We start from the raw sequence: 21526 nt of genomic DNA, 5'->3' as shown, positions 1-21526 counted from the left end.
TCTGTTTGAGTGTTGCCTATCTGTGCTCCCAGTGCCAACTTGCCTAGACAAGACAGTGCAGTTCTTTTTATGTAAGACCCGGGAGTACTTCCAGTGCCATGGCTTTGCCCTTTGGAAGCACTTCTGGGTCATACGGAAACAACCAAGGAAATACAACTCCCTGCAGCACCCTCTTGTGACACCCATGGACCTCAGTAGAGCTGTGCTACTGGACTACAATTCCTGGCATTCCCTGCTAAGTGTACAAACGGGCATCGATATCGAGGGCTGCTGCCATCTAGCTTCCTGGGGGAATAAACAGCCCTTTGAGACAGTCCTTCCCTATCCTTTATTTTTATCCCAGCCAGGGTAGGTATTGTAAGTACATCCATTTGGGACACCTGTCCATTGACCTGGGGCCTCCCATCTGGGCAAGGAACCTTCCAGCGCTGACGTCTGAGGTTCGATTCCCAAGAGGGAGTGCAGTGAGTGTGTATGCCTGATGAGCCCAGAATTTGGGCGAAACACGTGTCGTATACTCTTTGCATTATTTGACAGTAAAACTTTGCAACATTCTATGATCTGCTTCTCGCAATTGAAGAGGGCACCGTGGCGGATGTTTGCCGACTTGCAGACCAACCACAAGTGTTACCTGGTAGGTAACCACTCATACAATCAGATTTGGATTCAGACTACGAATGCCATGAATATATATATATATATATATATATATATATATATATATATATATATATATATATATATATATATAACATTTGTATTACACTGCTGCAGATAGGACAGGGACAACAGATTCCATTATAAATAAAATAAAGGTTGTCTATTTGTAAGTTTCCACTACTTCTGGACCTGAGCACCTTCAGATCATACAGTCCTCAGCATATTCTGTCCCTGCCATGCATCCAATAAACATGAGGAATGCATGGCATGGCATAAAGCTGGCAGTTGCACTTCCACTGCGCTCAGAAATTCTGCTTGTCACCATGCCTACAGTCACGCTGCTATATCCTTTTACAAGGCTTACTGGACTGTGATCCTTATACCACCTTCAGATCAATTGTCACTTTGAGGAAAAAAACAATCCCACAATGTGCAACACACCATAGCGGTGAGAGTCAAAGGAAATCAATATCTCGTTAGTAACCAGTCCATCCAGGCCCCTTTCTGTTATCAGAGGGTCCTATTAAAATTTACTTTGTGGACCCCTACCCCAGACAATTCCTGATCATTTCACTTATATAAGTATATAAATACTATATATATTCTTTATTATTTTATAAAGAAAGCTGCAGTCTTCAGACTGAAGGCACAATGCACAGAGTGTAACAACATTCTCCAGGTAAGAAACACCTTTAATTAGTGAAGAAGCTCATTCACACAATCAGGGGTTCGTGTAGCTCTGCTTGAATACCATGCTGTGCGACATTAAAGTGTTGTGGAGGTAGGGCTGTTGATGAATATTCTGAAAAGGCCAAATTCTGCAGGAAGAGCATACTGCCAGTGGTGCCCTTCCTCGTATTCTGGCGTGATGAGGTCCCTTGTCTCCATCACAGGGATTTCTTTTTAATCTTCTAGGTCCTTACTGAGCTCTTTCTTTGCCCTGTGTCACCGCATCTTGCTTGGCCACTGAGTAGTCCATCACAGCATTTATATATTTATTTTTATGTACACACTGCATAGTGATTAGTGTTCATCATTATGTTTTGGTGTTTGTTGCAGGTAATTTTGACATTTATTTTATCTATACAGCAAATTCATGCAATTCACTGGGGTTAGGTGCACAGGACCCCGTGAATGCAAAAATCTGTGAATACATTTCGGAATTATTATTATATTCTAAGTTTATTACATTAAATAGGATGCAAAAAGCTGTGAGGAACATGACACAGAATGATCATTGAGTAAACAAATTATGTGTGTGAGGCTTGCTGCCAAGACAAAGATGTGTGGCGTCCCCAGACAAAGCGTGTAGTTCTGCTGTTTTTAGTGAACTTGTAACTTATTATAATAAATATGTGTGTTAATTTATGGTAGTAAATTATAAAAATGATTAATATTACATTTATTTTATGCATGTATGATTTCCTAGATCTTTTTAGTTTCCTCTACATTTTCTAGTTTATGTATGTTGTAGCAGTTGCGAGGCCCTCCGATTTTTTACTGTTCTAAACTGGTGATTTATTTATTATATTTGGGCGGTTCAGTCAGGTTAATGCATAGACGGTACCTTTGATGACCAGGTAGATGGGAGTCTCTCTGAATGAATGGAGACATCATGTAGAGTTCTGGACCTTGTGATGTTACACACAGATAACTGGCAAACTATGCTGCTGATGGACAGCTTGTTCCAGAAGCTTTGATCATAAGAGTACAGTATATGTAAAGCACATAATCTTGTCAAAGTTACTTATCTGATGTTATTTGAATTATAGGCTGTCTGCTCATTCTGTACTTGGATTACAATATGTGTTATACACTTAATATTATGTACACTAGACAACAAAAAAATAAAATATACAAAATGCATACACTGTAGCATACTGACAGTGATAAATGGCAGCAGCCTAAAATGAGAATGGAATTGTTAATATACTGTAATTAGTGTCACACATGCATGTTAGAGGGTCACCTTAAAAGCTCTCCACAGGTAGGTGATACCACCCAAGCCAAGAGGACGTGCTGCCTCTGCTAAATACCTTGTCTTCTCCTTGTTTCACAGCAGAGGAAGACCAGCCAGTAAGGACAAATAACTCCGTCCCTTCTGGTCCCTGGGTTATAAATCCAGAGGATACACCAGTCTCTTGGTACGGATTCCTCCAGTACTTCATTTGAATTTCATCTACCTACTCACTCATTTTCCTCTTTTCAACTTCCTACTTTCTCAGAAATCTCAGATCTCATCTGTAAGTCTAAGCCATCCACCTGTCAACTGGATCCCCTTCCCACTGTTCTGGTTAAAGCCTGCCTCCATTCTCTGGTCCCCCTTATTTCTGCTATAACTCACTCCTCTGTCACCACCGGAACTGTTCCTTCATCTTTTAAAACTGCTGTAATAACCCCAATACTGAAAAAAACCTGGTGCCGATCCGACTAATTTCAGTCATTTTCGTCCTGTTTCTAATCTACCCTTCATTTCCAAAATTCTTGAAAAAATAGTGGCTATTCAACTTCATTCTCATTTATCTAAAAATAATCCATACGAACAGTTCCAGTCTGGTTTTCGCCCCCTCCATAGTACAGAAACAGCACTTATCAAAATTACTATCAACCTCCTTATGGCCGCTGATTCTGGTTCTAAAGGGCATTTAACTTTAAATTACCCCATTTTTTTAACATAGTAGTCAAATGCTATTTGGTCCTTATATTATAAAATTTATAAGGTAGGACATTTAGAAGAAGAAAGAGAGAGAGATCATCCTTCTTGATCTGAATGCGCCTTTGACACTATTTGTCACTGTTGTGATGTGAGATTTTACATATAACTTGATGAATATTTTTGTATGTCTTTATTTGATTTTTAGGCAAAGCAATGTAATTTAGTGTTACTTTGGTGAGAGGCATTCGTGTTTGCCCCCCTTTTTACGGCTGAGCCTCTTTGAATTTTACGACAGGATTTGGGGGATGTGTGTTTTAAACCAGTTTGGCAAGTGTTTCTTTGCTAAAGTCATTTCTACCCCCGCAAATGGGCTAAGGTGTACTTTAACATATGGTTTGGGGGCAGGTGTTAAGATGTTCTATTTCCCCCATTGGTCTGAAGTATGGCTGTTTGGAATTGGCTTGTCTTAGAGGCCATTAAGTACCATGATGTCCTATTGGCTCGAGGGGTTTGGACAGAACATCTATAAATGTATGTGTTTAACCTCAGTATCTCTCTCTTACCAACCAACATATGATGAAGAAGCATCTCTCTTGCTAACCTGAAGAGAACACAATGAACAGCACAGCTCAGTAGCCATTTTGAACAGACATGTGGCTGAAAGCTGAGCATCAATGATGCCTTAACTAGAGACATTTAAGTAACCAGAAGTCTGTGTGCCACCTGAACTACATATCATCATTTAATCAGGTTGTATGGTTGCCAATATTCAAACGTACTTTGCATTTTGCTATTATTTATGAATATTATCAATAATACTAATACATTGTTTAAACTGTAACTTAACTTCTGCTTGTCTTTTACTATTTCTAATTGCCTAAGGTTATAGATATAGAAGGGAAGGTGGGGATAAGTTATATACAATAATACCTTATAAACAGTGGTAAATCTGTGAGATTAGGCATTCTAAGGCTACATATTAATAATACAATAGGGGAAAGTAGAGCAATATATATATTACTCTACCAAGACAAAACAATTGGCGTAGTCCGGCAGGATTTTGCAGTAACCATTGTTTTGCACCTTGTCAGACAAAACAGTCACACTACTCTTCTCAATAGATTATCTTCGATTGGCATTACCCACACTCCACTAGATTGGTTCAGATCCTACCTCTCAGGCCGCACTCAGTTTGTTCAGCTTAAAACTTTCACATCCCAACCCACTGCTGTTACTTCAGTTGTGCCCCAGGGCTCTGTCCTGAGGCCCCTCCTTTTCATTATTTACCTCCTTCCCCTCGGCAATATCTTTCATAAATATAATATTAACTTCCATTGTTACACAGATGACACCCAGCTCTATCTCACTAGCAAACCTACTGTTTCCTTTCCACCCTCCTTGCTTATTGTTTGCATAGCAGAAATTAAATCCTGGTTTTCTTCAAATTGTCTTAAATTAAATAGTGACAAAACTGAGGTTCTCCTCATTGGTACAAAATCAACATTTTCCAAAACTGATCATTTTTCATTTGTTATTGATAATTCCTCTGTCTCCCCTTTCCCACAGGTTAAGAGTCTGGGTGTCATCCTTGATAGTACTTTATCCTTTCAGTCCCACATCAATAACATCTCCCGGTCTGCATATTTTCACCTGCATAACATTAATCGTATTCGCCGCTCCCTCACTCCCCACACCACTGCTATCCTCGTTCATAGCCTTGTCACTTCTCGTCTGGATTATTCCAATTCCCTTTTCTTTGGTCTTTCTTGCAAATCTCTTTATCAGCTTCAACTGGTCCAGAATTCAGCTGCCCACATCATTACTAGAAGCCCCTCTACTCACCATATTACTCCCATCTTGCTGCAGCTTCACTGGCTTCCAGTTAAGTTACGCATTGATTTCAAAATTCTCCTGTTAACATTTAAGGCTATCCACAATATTGCCCCTCCATATCTGTCCGACCTCCTCCATGTTGCCATTCCCTCCCACACCCTTAGATCCTCTTCCTCCATCCACTTGACTGTCCCTTTCATCTGTCTTACCACCATGGTGGTAATGCTCTGCTCCCCAGCTCTGAAACTCATTACCTTCCGAGCTTAGAAACATTGATTCATTTTCACATTTCAAATCTAAACTTAAAACTCATTTGTTTAAGACTACTTTGTCTCTTTGACCACAATTGCTCTGTCTGATTTTAAATTTTGTATTTTTAGTTTTGTTTATAATGTGTGTTTTATCTATTGTTCGGTGTCCTTGAGTGTTTAGAAAGGCGCCTACGAATAAATAAAATTAATTATTATTATTAAATTCGAGACCGCCCTGAGGAAAGATATCATTTAAGGCAAAGCAATCAAAGAGAGGAGCTCCACATGCTGACCGAAACAGCCATAAAATACAATGCCTTGTATACCCAATTGTTGAAGGGCAACTTTATTTTGTTTATACTGTTGTTAAAAGTCATTTTATTTGTACATTTTGGCAAGCTAATGGGGATTGCCGGCTTCACACTCCAAAGTACTGCAATTGTACCAGCCTGTTATCCTCAGATGACCACATTAGCCAAGGTCAAAACTGGAAAAACAAGAACTGAAGAGATAATCTCAGAGTGAGAAACCAAGATGTGAGATGAGTCTGAGTCTCAGGGTTTATTGTAAGAGGCAAAAGGACCAGAAGATAATAATATGAGCCATTGTCATAGTCAGTGCCATGCAGGGTCAAAAACATGTCAAGCAACCAAAGCACTAGGCCAAGCCAAAACTCGAAAGTCAAAGGCAAAGAATAGATCGAAACCCAGACAAATCTAGCACCAGGCCTTCTTAGAAAAGAAATTAACTAGCACTAAAGATTGCTGTTTATTTTTTATCCAACTGAAGGATAATCTCGACTTGTGTCACACCCATATTTATCCTGGAACTTCCAGTTACATGACAAGCATGGCAATCATGGTCACATAACACAATAATAAATGTAAAAAAAAATTGAGATTGTTCCCAAACAAGTTCCTAACGATAAAAGCAATGAAAAATAATGTGGATTATGACAAAATCAAGGTTAAGGGGCATGGCAAGAGAGTCAGTCAGGTCAGGTTGGGTAGCATGTACTGGTACAGCACGTTGCCACATACACCACATGAATGACAGATTGGGATCCTGGTTGGCAACCCCCCAGGTAAACACACAGTCCAGTCCCACCCTCCAGAAATGACCATCTATCTGCCACAGCCAGGTGTTATGTGGGCATCCCTTTGGCCTGGCCAGCCGCTTGGGTCCTCAGCAATGAGGATCCTGCAAGCCGGATCACACTTGGGAATTGTGTGACATGGCAGTAGTGCAGTTAATGATGCTCCCTCACAATTCAGGTAATGTGCCTCATTCAGGACACCGTGAGCAAGTGCTCATTCGACACAAAGTCAAACTTGCATTACCCAAGGGTTCTCCGAAGAGATGCAGTACTGAAGGTGTCCAGTCTTTGTCTCAGGTCACTGGATAGTGTCTATGACTCACAACCATATAGCAAGAAAGGAAGGACTAGGACTCTAAAGACCTGGACTTTCGTCCTTCGACATAGATATCACAACCCTTTCCAGCAACCTCATGACCCCTCATGCTCTCCCAATCCGTCTACTGACTTCATAGGAAGAGTCACCAGAGACATGAATGTCACTGCCAAGGTAAGTAAACCTCTTGACAAGGAAGACACTCTCTCCACAGACAGACACACTGCTGACATATATACCTAAGAGGTCATTAAAGGCCTGGATCTTGGTTTTTATCCAGGACACTCGCAAGTCCAGACACTCAGACTCCTTGCTCAGTCTCTCGAGCACCCCGATCAGAGCCTCCGTTGACTCTGAGAAGATCACAGCATCAATAGCAAAGTCAAGATCAGTGAATCTTTCTTTACCAGCAGATGCCCCACACCTGCTGGACCCCATAACCTTGCCCAACACCCAAGCCATGCAAGCATTGAACAGAGTAGGAGCAAGAACATGTCCCTGACAAACCTCTGAATCAATTGGGAAAAACACAGAGGTTCTGCCTCCACTCTGCACAGCACTCATAGTACCAGTGTACAGGCTGGCCATGATATCCAGCAACCTTGAGGGGATCCCGTGAAGTCTCAGGATATCCCACAGGGCAGCTTGATCACCTGAGTCGAAAGCTTTACGAAAACTGACAAAGGCTGCAAAGAAACTCTGCCGATATTTGCGTTTGTGCTCTATGAGAACCCTTAGTGCCAGGATGTGGTCGATGGTAGACTTCTTAGGCGTAAAACCAGACTGCTCCTGTCTGTGATAGGTGGGCAAGTGATCACAGATCCTATTCAGGATGACCCTAGTAAGGACCTTACCCAGCACTGAGAGCAGTGTTATCCCCCTGTAGATGCAGCAGTTCAGGCAATCACGCTTCCCCTTCCAGATAGGGATGACAAGTCCCATTTTCCAGTCACTTGAGATGATGCCCGTCTCCCAAATGTAAGCAAAGATTGCTTGCAATGCCAGGAAGACAGCCTTATCACCAGCCTGCAGAAGTTCAGCCTGGATACCACAGATCCTTGCAGCCTTCCCTACTCTCAAGTGGTTCACTACCTGTGCGATCTCAGTGAGATTGGGTGGTTTACAGCAAATTGGAGGATCAGCCTCAAGAACCGTGGACCCAGAGATATACAACGTCCTAGACTAAGGATCAGTTTTAAACAGCTGCTCAAAGTAGCCAGCCCAGCGAGTCACAACTGCAGTGTCGTCTGTAAGGACCATTCCATTAGCCAACCTGACTGCAACTCTCCAAGGAACAGATTCTGATGTGCGGAATGCTTCGATTACTTTGTAAGCAGGACATGGGTTACTAGACCATAAATGGCGTGTCACTTGCTCACAGATTCCTCTAACAAATGCCTCCTTATCTACCCTCAGAGCCCTTGCAGCCATCCTTCCCTGGTTGCCCTGCAAGATGAAACACCTCCTTCTGGGAACACTGGTAACACCAACCCTTAGCAACCTTCAAGGTCTTGTCATGAAAGGTCTCCTGTATTATATTAGGATCAGCAGTTGCACACATGTCTGTAAATTCCTCACCCAAACTGCATGCAAACTCATTAGAAACAGCCTGATCTTGGAGTCTGGCCAGGTCCAGCTTTATTTTCCTAGCAGATGGTAACCTACTGGACCTAAGCTGGATCTTCAGAGTAGCAACAACAAGTCTGTGGTCAGAATTCACAAACTGGGCATCTCTGTATACCCTGTAGTTTTGTAAGAGACCCTATTGTCTGTCCATGAGGATGTGAACGATCTCCTTCACCGCACCACCAGTACTGGAGTACCAAGTCCAACGATGTGGCTCAGGGTGTTGGAACCAGGATCCAGCGATCCCCAGCCCCTAACTTTTTGCAAACTCAAGGAACATGGATCCACTTTCACCACAGTCACCAGACCCATGGGGACTGACACAATCCTCATAGCCAACGGTTGCATTGAAGTCACCGATGGCCAGAGGAGTGTCAGCTCACAGGCACCCATCAACCACCGAGCAAAGTTGTGTATAAAACATCTCCATCACCAAGACATCACTCACCACAGTTGGTGTATATGCAGAGACAACAGACAAGGCACCCAGAGAGTGTCTTAATCTGAGTCTTATAATACTCCTGTTGAAAGGAGTGACATTGGACACCATCAGAAGTAGTCTATCTGCCACAGCAACAGCTTCTCCCTGAGTATGACAACCATCAGAGCGACCAGACCAATAAAAGGTGTACCCACCTGCAGAGATCTGGCCAGTCCCAGGTCTGCGCACCTCAGAGAGTGCTGCCACTGAAATGCAGAGTTTATGCAGCTCCTCCGACAGCAGAGGAGAGACAAGACATTCCACTTGCTTACCCGGAACGGCCGCCTCAAATTGGGACCCAAGTGCTGCCGTGCAGCGTGCGATGCCTCAGCACTACACCAGTTCTGATCCCCAACAGGTCTGCTCCCATTTGCTCTCCAACGGCTTTGATTCTTCTGGGGATGGGGCTCCTGAGGGCTTTCCCCTATACAAGTAGCCTTCCTATGGGTGGCTGCAGCAGAGCTACTCCCGCAGAGAGCAGAAAGGACTCCTGTCTGTCGTCTCAGAGCTATGTGAAGTTTTTTTTACTGTGGCTGGAGTGCCAATCCTGCCACCAACCCCCATGATTTCTCTGTAAGTTGGAAAGTCCAAAACCAGTAACATTCTTAGTAGACAGAACTAAGACCTAAACCAAAAGATGTAGTCAAAACTCAGAAAATGTTTGTAACCAGAAATCAATATTAATCACGCAAGGGTTTTAGGTTGTCTGCACACACTTAAGACAACCAGGAAGTGTAAGATGTTCACATTTATACCTTTGTCCCAGTGATGTCACACACTACACACTTCTGGTTGATCTTATTTAGCAACAACATAGCAACTGTAAACATAAAGGTCTTAACATGGTTATAAGAAATATAGTACCTACTGTTAAAAATACAGAAAATTAACTTAAACACAGGATGTTATGATTCTGTGTCTTATTTATTCTAATTATTATTGTTATCAGTTATTAATAAAATAAAAATAATAATAATTATAATAAAATTACATTTCTAAATTAAATTTCTATTGCAATTGTGTACATTTTTTTTTATGGGCATTGTAACACTGATTTGCTTTTGCTTCAATGTGGTGTCGGTTTAAGGAAATACTGTCATTAACTTACCCGATGTGACAATACAAAAAGCAAGGCATTGGACACATCATTATCTGAGTTTGTCAATATTTAAACCAAAAAAATAAAAAAAACTTTGATGTATGCATTTTATTTTGCTATTTTGACTTTCTGGTCTTGACTTTTGCTTTGATTTTCTTGATTAATGATTTGGCTTTAATTGAAAGATAAGGCTGCTTTTCTGGTTTCAGTTGTCTGTTCATCTTACATCTCCTCTCCCGGTCATGCTTTTAAACCTCGATAGCCTTTCCTGTAAAGTTTAACACTGGATTCTTTAGAGTCTAAAACTCCAAAAATAAAGTTGCAAATATTTATAGAGACCTAGGAACTGTTCAGAAAAATGAAAAACAAAAGGCAGATCATGACATGTAAGATTAAATCAGAGTCTCTCAGTGCTGCTCTGTATGAAAGAGGTCTGAGAGAAATCCCCGAGAGAGTTCATGTACAGGTCATTGTAGTCTGTCTGAGCACAAACTTGGAAACAAAGCAGATTGCAGCATTTTTTTCATATAGTGCCGCAGTCCCAAAATTATGACAATGGGGTGTACCTAAATTACATTAAATTACCTTAACTCTTTTTGCTATTTTATTCTTAGTCTTTTACACTATTTACTAAAAATTGATTATATTTATGACTGATAAATGAGAATGATAAAAACACTTGATTGTAAGTCTGCTTTAGACCAAGTTTAAGCCTCTTATAATATAGCATAAAGTGACTAACAGACGCACTTCAATCAGTTAATGTTCTAAGTTCTCAAAAATCTGCATTTGAATTTACTCAAGCTTTGTTTTGAATAGGAGCACAGATTAGTTAGTCACCTTATGGAGGGCATGGCTTTGCTTCTGCTTCTTGTGGTAGCTTCTATTAACTCAGAAGGATCAAGCAGTGTGACACCTGAAAGAATGGAGCAGGTTTATTTTTCATTTTAAGTTCGCTAGTGTCATGTATCCTGCCTTGAGTAACAAGTGTAGGGACTGTGAATAAAAAGGTCCTAGGTATCCTGAGAGAATCTCACCAAAGGGTGACTGAGCTGCCAGGATGAGTGGAGTCTGTGTAAACTCACTGTGCGCTGAAGGGATCATGTCTCACAGTCAGCTTGGGAAAGTCTAGGAATCTCCCAGCCGGAGCTGTAAAAGGTTGATGGGGAAAGGAAACTCCAGATATCTTTGCACATCCTGTTGCCATGGAGACCTTCATCAGGACCAGAGGTTTAGAACACAGCTGGTTAGATCAAAAAACATTAGAAATGAATGTATTTGGAATCAATAGGTTATGAAAACACAAAGATATGGTAGCATCATATTCATGTGCCATCTTGGAAGATTTGAATTTGATGCAGAAAATTACAAAAGACAGCAATATTTCATTTGTTAATATTACAATATACATCAGATATTAAAATTATTTTCTTTTTTGTGACCAGCTGTATATTTTATTTAACAAAGTCGAAAGCAAGTCAATATTTTACAATATGTAGCAGTCAACTTGCAAAAAACACCCACATGGCACCTCTAAAATTATTGTCTTAATCTGAAACTACACATTTTCTGTGGTACAAAGTGCCACAACATTAAAACAATTCTAATTAAAGCAAATTGAAAGAAAGTTAAGCAGCACTGTAGAGTGGCAGTGACTGAGACCACCTCACAGTGCTTTCTTTTTTTAACTTGACTACTTTCCGTATGGAGCAGACAAATTTTTTTTTTTATCCTCACATGCTGCCTCTGAGAAATTAGGATTCATCTCCTCATGCAAGCAATATCCTTTAAGGTCGATTGGCATTTTCAGCCTGTGCAAATGTATGTCAGTATGTTTACATTTGTCCAGAAATTAATCAGTGCCCCATCCATGGACTGAGAAGCAACCATTGTTAAAACCTCAATATGAACAGGAGCAGCTCAATTTCAGGCAGTCTGTCTTCCTAACGCTGAGGCTCAGCACATAGCTCCAAGAGAATGGTTCTTGAAAGTGCAATCAGCTCATAAGATGGTCATGATCGCGGGCAAAAAATCCTGTCTGTCCCTAAAATCTCATTCCCTTTGCAAGTGGCCATTTGCATAGTCTTCATGCAGGGCCAAACAAGCCATGTTGTGTCAAACCACGAGGCTATGAATAGGCTGTAGAGCGTGATATTTAGAGCCTTCTGCACGTAGGGAATGAATCAATCACACTTTGATTTTTATTGAATGCAGTTATTGACCACAAGTGACTCCAACGATTTCTAATCCTGAGAAGTGACAACAGGTAGCCAAAATTAACTGCGAAAAAATTAAAAAGTTCTTCAGTGCAACTTTGCAGCATTGGCCCTCTTAAAAATGAGCTAAAATGCAATATATATATATTGATCACTTTTGAGGTTTAATATGTTTGGCATGGCATTGCACATTATATTAACAGCTCAGTGATGCAAATTATTATGTGTGTGAATTGTCCTCAAGCTAGTTTGGCTGCATTTCCCTATTTGATCAAGGATATCAATGTTTTCTACAAAATGTTGTGTACAGGTGGGTCATAAATATGTGCACAAGTCTCGTCTTTTGTGTGAAAGGAGGTTTAACGTGTGTATGCTAGTTTTATAAATGTGACACCAAGTCACAAGAAAGAGCAGCAGACAGTTCTTACCAGGGGCACAGTGGAGCGAGAGGATAGGCAGACAAGTCATTCTAAGACCGCTGAGAACACCATGGTGAAGAATCATCAGAAAACCATTAAGGGTACTGGCCTAGTGTTTGTGCAGCTAAACAGGATGACCTCTTACACCAATACTGATTCTGAGGTTTACTTGGTGATCCTGGAATGGCACCTGCACTGCCTGTACAATGCACAGCACAACCTGTGTGCTGTTGCATACACTAGTGCAAGTAGCATGCCAGGCATATTGTGCAACGTACGGCCTCCTTGCTACCTGTGCGCCACACATGTGAAAGTTAGCCAGAGCCTCTTCAACTTCAACTGTCAGCCCCTGGTGTTCCCACGTAACGTTCAGCCTGCCAGACGAACCTACAGCTGGGTCCCAGTCCCCACCTCCTCCCCTTCACGACTGACCTGGGTGCAGTCCAGACTCCAGTGAGTCCAGGCAGCTTCCTCCTGTCATCATCTGCTTGGCTTGTTCCTCAGGTCGAATGGTACTTAGGTGAGAGGGTGAGTCTGAAAAGAGGAGGTCTTGGAAGCAGGGGTACTGGCTCTACAGCACTGGGACACTGTGGCCACTAAACCACCATGGATTTTTAAACAATACATACACTCCAGGGGGACATTATGCAGGGACACATTTAGCACTACACAAGCACAGTGCGGGTTTTCCCACCCCAAAAAAAGGACCTGGTGGTGTATTGGTTAAAATTTTGAGGTGGGTGGAGGAGGTGACAGTGACAGGCACTGTGCCTGGTATAATGTTAAGTACAAAGGAGTCCTATTTTGATACTTTATTGCTCAATATAGGTTTTGTATGTTTTGGTTCATACTCAATTTACATGCAAGAGTTCTATTGTTATATTATTATTATTTTAGTATTCTTTTTATATGTATTTGTTTTTAATTAAATAAGTGACTAACCTGTGTTTGTAGCATATTGTGTGTGTGTGTGTGTGTGTCTGTATATGTGTAGTGTGACGGTGGGTGGGGGGCAGATTTTCTTGCCTGGGGCACCAAATAGGTCAGAATTGGCCCTGCAAAAAGGACATAGCAGTGCTAGTAAACGTCCAGAGAAGAGCAACTAGGCTCATTCCAGAGTTATAGAGGATGAATTAGGAAGAAAGATTAAAAGAGCTGAGCCTTTTCAGTTTAAGCAAAAGAAGATTAAGAGAAGACATGATTGAAGTGCTTAAAATTATGAAGGGAATTAGTACAGTGGATCGAGAGTGTTATTTTAAAATGAGTTCATCACAGGGACACTGTTGGAAACTTGTTGAGGGTAAATTTTGCACAAACATTAGGAGGTTTTGCTTTACACAGAGAACCAGAGACACATGGTATATGTTACCAAGTAGTGTGGTGGACGGTAAGACTTTATGAACTTTGAAAACTCGACTTGAAGTTATTTTAGAAGAATAAGTGCATAGAAAATGTGAGCTTTGTTTCACTGAATGACCTGTTCTTGTCTTCATTGTTCTAAAGTTCTAATGTTCTAATCAGATGATCTTTTTTTTTTTTTTTTTTTTTTTTTTAATATTTTTATTTTATTAATTTTCATTGTAATCATTCCATACAAACAGATCAATTTATAACCCAACAAATTTGAAAACAAATCAAACCCCACCCCTGAGAAGGAGAGCTTAGCTAAAGGAAAATTTCTTTAAGCTTTTTAATAAGGCAACATTAGACAAAAGAAGGGGAGAAGTAAATATCTATATAAATAAGAGATGGAGAAGAGAGTTAAATGCAATAATAGTTATTTCTCTTATTCTAAAATAATATTGATTAAATCCTGCCAAGTTTTGAAAAAATTTTGTACAGATCCTCTAACTGAAAATTTGATTTTTTCCAATTTCAAATAATATAAAACATCGGTTTCCCACTGACTTATAAGAGAAGAATTAGGATTCTTCCAATTTAACAAAATAAGTCTGCGTGCCAAGAGTGTAGTGAATACAATCACCGTTTGCTTGTCCTTAACCCTAACCCTAACCCTAATCAGATGATCTTGACAGGATAAAAAATCTCGCCTTGTTTATAGACAGAGGGATCGGCTACTGGCTATGTCCCTGGGCTTAAAAGCACAAGGCTACGAGTTTAGACGTAGGTATCGAATAGCTCTGCATCTCTGTGTAAGTCACCTATGCAGTTAACTGCGCTGTATCTTTGTTACTTGAGATGGTCTTCACCTGGAATCGTGTTGGCAGCCCATGGCCACTAGTCCAAGCTAACTTGCAATTCTAACCTCATTTGAGATGCAGACCAAGACAAAAAATCAGATCATAAAAGAGCACAAAAAACATAAAAATACTTAAGCCAAAATTCTGAATCTAATCCAGGCTCTAAGGCTGTACACCTCCGTTACTCAGATCATAAAACAAAACAGAAAGGAGTACAAATATAAAGTGTCATTGTTTGAGCTCACTATTTATATGAGCACAGTGTTTGAATGGCTTGCTTATTTAAAGTCGTAGCTAGAAAGTCTGCTTATAAACAGCTCCACACTTTCAAGTCTTGGACAGTTGCTTTGGCCTAATCTGAGCAGTATAAACCAGTTCTGTATATAAGTTCAAGTAAAGTTCAGACATCTACAAAAGAGTAAGTGCCAAAAAGGAATCCACTATTAAAAGTAATGTTAGTTCTATTAGTAATAATAATATTGTTTGTTAAGTGACAAGCAAAAGACAAAAAAGTATCATTTATTTGAAACAAGAGTGTGCCCGCCAATCAGAAGACAGAAGATGAACTGATATAAGGAGGCCTAGGTTAGGTGAGGAAGCAGAAGTGTCCTGATGGAGCTGGGCGTCACAAGCAGCTGGCAGACTGAGTGTTTCTGACAAGCTGAAAAAAGCAACTTGGCAGGTTAAAATTCTGCGCATTTATGTGCAGCACTTGGAGGTGTTTGCTTTGAATATATTTATCTTACAAAAGTACAGAATAGGAAAGGTTAGAATTTTTATTCAAATTATGTAAATTATGCACACACAGAGGCACTTTTATTTGATTAAATGCTGTGTAGCGCCTTTTCTGATATACTGAATTTATAAAAATTGATTCACATTTATCATTAGGCAAAATAATAATGAGTACAATTATAAATAACAGATGCTTGAATAACTAAGACATATATTAGTTTTAATGTGATTGGTTTTGGCGTGTCCGAGTGAAATGTACAGATTTTAGCGGTCCCTTTGAAAAGACTGAAGACTTAGGGACACTTTAGGTGAGAGGGCATTTATGTTCTCACATAACACAATGCCTCGAAACACTCAACACTGAAGGGTCTGGCTGAGGATTGCGAAGTGAAGGACAAGCCAAGGGGCCTTTGGCTGCCCCCATACGTTTTTCCTTACATTGGTTCTTGGAAGAGCAAATTGAAAAATCTTGCTGGGGTCAGAGGGTCCTTCTATTGTTTACAGAAACTATTGTTTGTACAGTTTCTCACGTCCTTATTTTGAACATATGCCTTTCCTTAGTTTAATGCTAACAGATTGTCTACGTTTTTTCAACAGAAATGTGAGTTAAGAATTGCATATTCCTTTAGTTACATATTTTTGATGACTAATTCAGAAATAAATATTTTAAAATAATCTACAAAATAGCATCCAATGTCAGAAACATGCACCTCACATGAAGGGGGTGCTATGTGAAGTGGTTGTGTTAGTGCATTTAGCTGTCATCATAATGTTAGTACTATCAGTCGTAATACTGAGAGTACTGTATTTAGTTATGGATCACCTAAAATATGTTCCATGCAAATAAACCTCTGCAAAAATGAACAGCAAGAAGAAGTGAGACATAGCTAAGGGTCAGGGGTCAGGAACAAAGAAAATATAATGGAGAGAATAGCTGAAGAAAATGAAATTCAGCACCACTTCTCATGTATTCTTTTACCAAGGCAGAAGTATTAATAGAAGAGAAATATGGCACAAAGGAAAGGATACTTTTGACTTGCTTTAAAATGAAGCTTTCACTCATAAGAGCATTTATTTTCTGTGGAGTATGCTCCCTCAGTTTACAATCAACAATGAACGAAGTGGAGACTAGGACAGACATCACAGAATGACAAAAGGTTTGGCAACAGAAATTTCAAACTTGGCTTGATAAATTTTAATGCAATGTAGTGAACTTTTATGTGTAGTACAGAGTGATAATCTATTTCTTTTATCTTAATGGTTTTCAAGATTTTCATTATTATCATCATTATAATTTTCATTCCAATATTCCCCTTCTTTAATCTTATCTCCTAATGACGACCCTAGTGGATCTGACCCTGAAGTAGTTGCTACTTGCTCTGCTCATCATTAATTGTCATTATTAGAGTACAATTAAGGGACCAAACTCCACAGGAAAAGTTGAATTAATAAGAAAACTACAAAGGAGTGTTAAGAACTTAAAACTATAGCAATAATAAGAATACTTCAGAACTTCTTTTGAATATAATTTTCATGCTAAATGCAAAATAGGAAAAAAAAAGAAAAGACCAGCTACAGTGGTGTGCAAAAGTATTCAATCCCCTTGAAAGTCATCATCATTTTCTGCCTTACAAAAGATTTGCACATATATTTATCCCTTCAGTGTTTTTAATGTGAACTCTTCTGCTGTAACAATACATTTCCAAAGTTCAAATAAATCATTTTCTGTAGATATATAACTGTAGAAGAAAAACTCAAAAGTTAGTGTTTGCATAAGAATTCAAGCCCTACACCACGAGATCCCTTTTGCTGCAATAACAGCCTTAATTCTTTTGTGGTAAGTGTGTACCAATTTTTCACATTGTTCAGGAGTCATTCTTCCCCATTCCTCTCAGCAGAATTTATAGAGGTCCTCTAGGTTGGTGAGATGGCGCCTCTGGACAGCAGTTTTTATACGGTGCCACAGATTTTCAATAGGGTTAAGTAATAGGGTCTTTGACTTGACCATTCCAAAACACTCATAAATCTGTTTTTGAGCCATTCCAGTGTTACTTTGGCCTTATGCTTATGGTCATACATGCCTCTACGTGGACCTTCTTAAGGAATGGCTTCTTTCTTGTTGCCCTCCCACCGAGGCCTGTTTAATGGAGAGGTCCTGAAATTGGCAATTGCGCATATGGAGAACTGGGTATACTGGACAGTTATTGTAATAAGTATATAAGTTTAATATGTCACTGTGCTTTGTACAAAAATATTTCATAAATCCACTTCTCTTTCTACTCACATGTACAGCTAACACAAGACCAGATTTAGCACACAGGAGTTCACCATATAAGAACTGATAGGCAAGCATTAGAAGACAAGACAGGGATAACTGTGAAATGGGCATTTCTGTGTGTCAGAGTCAGCATGAAACTGTATCCTCTGTGCCTTGTTTGGGAATGGTATGTTTCACTGAAGTGAGGGCCTGCACATGAAGGAAGAGTATAAAGCCTTGGAACATTGCCCGGCACACCTTTGAAGCCAACGGAAGGATGGGAAATAACGTCATCTGATCCGGAAAATCCTTTGTCATGGCTTCCTCGTCTGTTATGCAGCCTAAACTGTCATTAAAGAAAGCATAAGTTATTTCTCTTATGTGATTTCTTACCGCCGTATCACTAAAGGAGGGGTATCGCCTTTTTATATCATATCTGTTGTGGCAGAAGCTCTTGGTTGGCGCAGACCCGACACAGACTGACACCGGAGGCACAGGTAAAAATCAACAAAGGATTTTATTGTTCTTCCGCTGGGAGATCACATCTTCCCTGTGTCCATCAGCTACCGCACAGTCCCAAAAACACACCAAAACGAAAACACCAAAAACACCCAAAAATCACTCCTCTTCCTCCACTCCTCCCAGGCAGCTTTGTCCTCCTCCTCCCAACTCTGGCACCCTGAGTAGTGGCCGCAGGCTCCCTTTATAGCCCACCCAGAAGTGCTTCAGGCGGCAATTAACCTAAATTAGACTGCACTTCTGGGTGTAGCTGGGTTACCGCCCACACGGGCTCAGGAAGACTTGCAGCTCACCCTGGCGGTGGCCATGGAGCCCAACAGGGATGAGCTCCGGTGTTACAGGATAGTGGCCCTGATGCAACTCAGGGTGGCTGTGACCAACTGTTCCGGGGGATGTAGCGTGGATCCCATGGCTGCTCTCCCGGATCTATTGTCAAAGGGGCATCCCGGTCGGCCGTCCGCCATACTATATAGTTTCTGGTTATGTAACACGCTGCAATTACAAAAGAACTTATTCCAGTAAGGGAGCTAGCACCCCCCGCTGGATACAGTGATCAGAACCCACTGGGTAGATTAATGGGTACAGGAGCACCGGTGTGTACTCATTTAACTTTGTGCTCCTTTGCACAATTCTGAATGCACAGTTTTGAAGGCAAAGTAAGATTTTGTTACCCCTAAGCTTCTTTAGACCACGTATATCACGTCCTTTATATTACTTGACTGAAGACCAATTAGCTTTGATTTTCTTGTGCAACCATAAGAGTGGAAAATGAAAGCAGCCACAATCCATTCTGAGCAGAGCTGACCCGTACTTAAAAAAAAAAAAAAAAAAGCTACTAAAGTGAGTGGAATAGAAGAGCCCCATCAGGGCTACTGGGGGCAGCAGTGATGTCTCTCTATTGGTGTGCAGCTACAGGACACAAGGGAGTATGTAATGAGAGGCGCACAGTTTGGTAAATGCCAATTAGTACATTATTATTCATGCTGCTGCGTGACAGACGCTGGCCCCAGGCGGGCAGTTTTAATGAAAGACAATGGATGGTGTTTGATCACTTTGTGCTGCGCTGCTTGGAGGCGCATAGGGGAGCGGGGAAATGAGGTGCTGCGAGTGTGATCACACATCTCTTTGAAGGGCTGCAGGCGACATTATGAGTGACGTCCACAAGCCTCCACTAACATGTACATCAGAGGACGGGAGCCTGGAGTGGCCCTTCACCAAATACACCAGATGCACAGCAGCTGCATTTTAACTATGTGCAGAAGGGGAGAATGGAGAATAGTCAGTCTTACAGTAGTGTCTGAGAAGAACCGTGTTCTGCATTTCAAGAATCTTGATCATCTCCACTTTACACTCTCTAATCCTCTGACCTTTATACTTTGATGAAGTGACATTTAGGACATAATTCACTCCTGAATCCACATACACTCAAATACGCAGGCACTGTATTGAAATGTGCACACCTTGTAGGGATTAACAGGAGAGACCAGACATGCCATTTCTCCACACTTGTAATTATATCAAGAAAATGAAAAGTTTAATAAAAATGTAGGGACACAAAGGAGGGTTAATCACATGGAGAAATGAAACTGACAAAAAAAAGCAAAAATAAATAAATTCATAAGCATTCGCACTACATTGGCAGATAAAGCATTAATCAGCACACAGATTGGCAATCTGTAACATATCTATATGAAAATGACTAACAAATAATATTGGCTTTCGTCTTCTTCATCCTCATCATCTTTTCACAGCTTCTATGTCGGGTTGATGTGCTTGATGAACTTTCCTGAACCTCCACGCCAGTCATGCTGCTTTCCTTCAGATTTTCTTTTACTTTATCCATCCACCCGTGCTTTGGTCTCTCTTGCTTTACCTTCCCATTTACTTCTGTTCCAATCACTCTTTGTATATAAAGATAAATTTTATCTGTTGACACTTATGACAATGCTTATCATGACGTAAAGAGTATCATACCTCTGCTTAATCCATTTCAAGGTGATGGTGCCTGGCAGAACTGGGCACAAGCTGAGAATCAGCCCTGGAAAGGGTGCCTGTGGTGTAGCGGGTCCACAGCTCAAGTCAAAAAGGCCACTTTTTAAATAAATAGTCGCCATACGTGCGGCTTAGAGAGGGGGCATGGTAGTGTGGCAGGAGTGGTTCCCGGGTGAATTTGTGATGCGGGCGGTCCTCGCTTAAATGCACAGGTGAGGAGTCATCTGCATCCGTAATTGATCCACGTCCCCGTGATAAATAATAGAAGCGCTAGGCGACTAGGGGGGGTAGAAACAGACAAAGATGAATGGAGGTTACAGAAGAAGAAAAAGAAGAAGAAGAAGAAGAAGAAGAAGGAGGAGGAGGCAGGAAGCAGGGAGGAGAAAGCCGGTGCGTGAACGAGCGAAGGTGCAGCTGAGCAGTGAGCCTGGGTGTTTGGCCGGCACCCCAGGAGCAGTCGGTAGTGGTCGCTTTCGCTGAGCGGAAGGAGGATGGCTCACCGCGTAAGGCTGAGAAGGCAGCGGGAGTCAGGATTTGGGTAGTGAAAGCCTAAGCGTGAGTGCCCTGGTCGCTGCAAAGCCCAAGTCACGGTCTGGTGAAGCCTACCGGAGCCAGGGATCAGAAAGGCAACAGACCAGCAGTAGAAGGCAGAAAGAAGGTCAGCTGCAGGTAGGGTGGCTCCCTGGTGCATAGGGCTCTGATTTTGAAAGGATGGCTTCCAGCCATTATTTTAACCTTGTTGTTTATAAAGGATTGAAACTCCATGCATGTAGGACCTGGGAAGCGAACCTGGGTCTCCTAACTGCGAGGCAGCAGCACTACCACTGCGCCACATTGCACGTGTCATTAATCACAATTAAAAATTTTAATCACTGTCCAGCACTATATATATATATCAAAGGATATACAGTGCATCCGGAAAGTATTCACAGCGCATCACTTTTTCCACATTTTGTTATGTTACAGCCTTATTCCAAAATGGATTAAATTCATTTTTTTCCTCAGAATTCTGCACACAACACCCCATAATGACAACGTGCAAAAAGTTTACTTGAGATTTTTGCAAATTTATTCAAAATAAATAAAACTGAGAAATCTAAGGCTGTAACATAACAAAATGTGGAAAAAGTGATGCGCTTCAATACTTTCCGGATGCACTGTATATATAT

The sequence above is a fragment of the Erpetoichthys calabaricus genome, chromosome 2 (assembly GCF_900747795.2).
Source record: "Erpetoichthys calabaricus chromosome 2, fErpCal1.3, whole genome shotgun sequence".
Classification (NCBI taxonomy): Eukaryota; Metazoa; Chordata; class Cladistia; order Polypteriformes; family Polypteridae; genus Erpetoichthys; species Erpetoichthys calabaricus.
Note: the sequence above shows the minus strand (reverse complement) of the source record.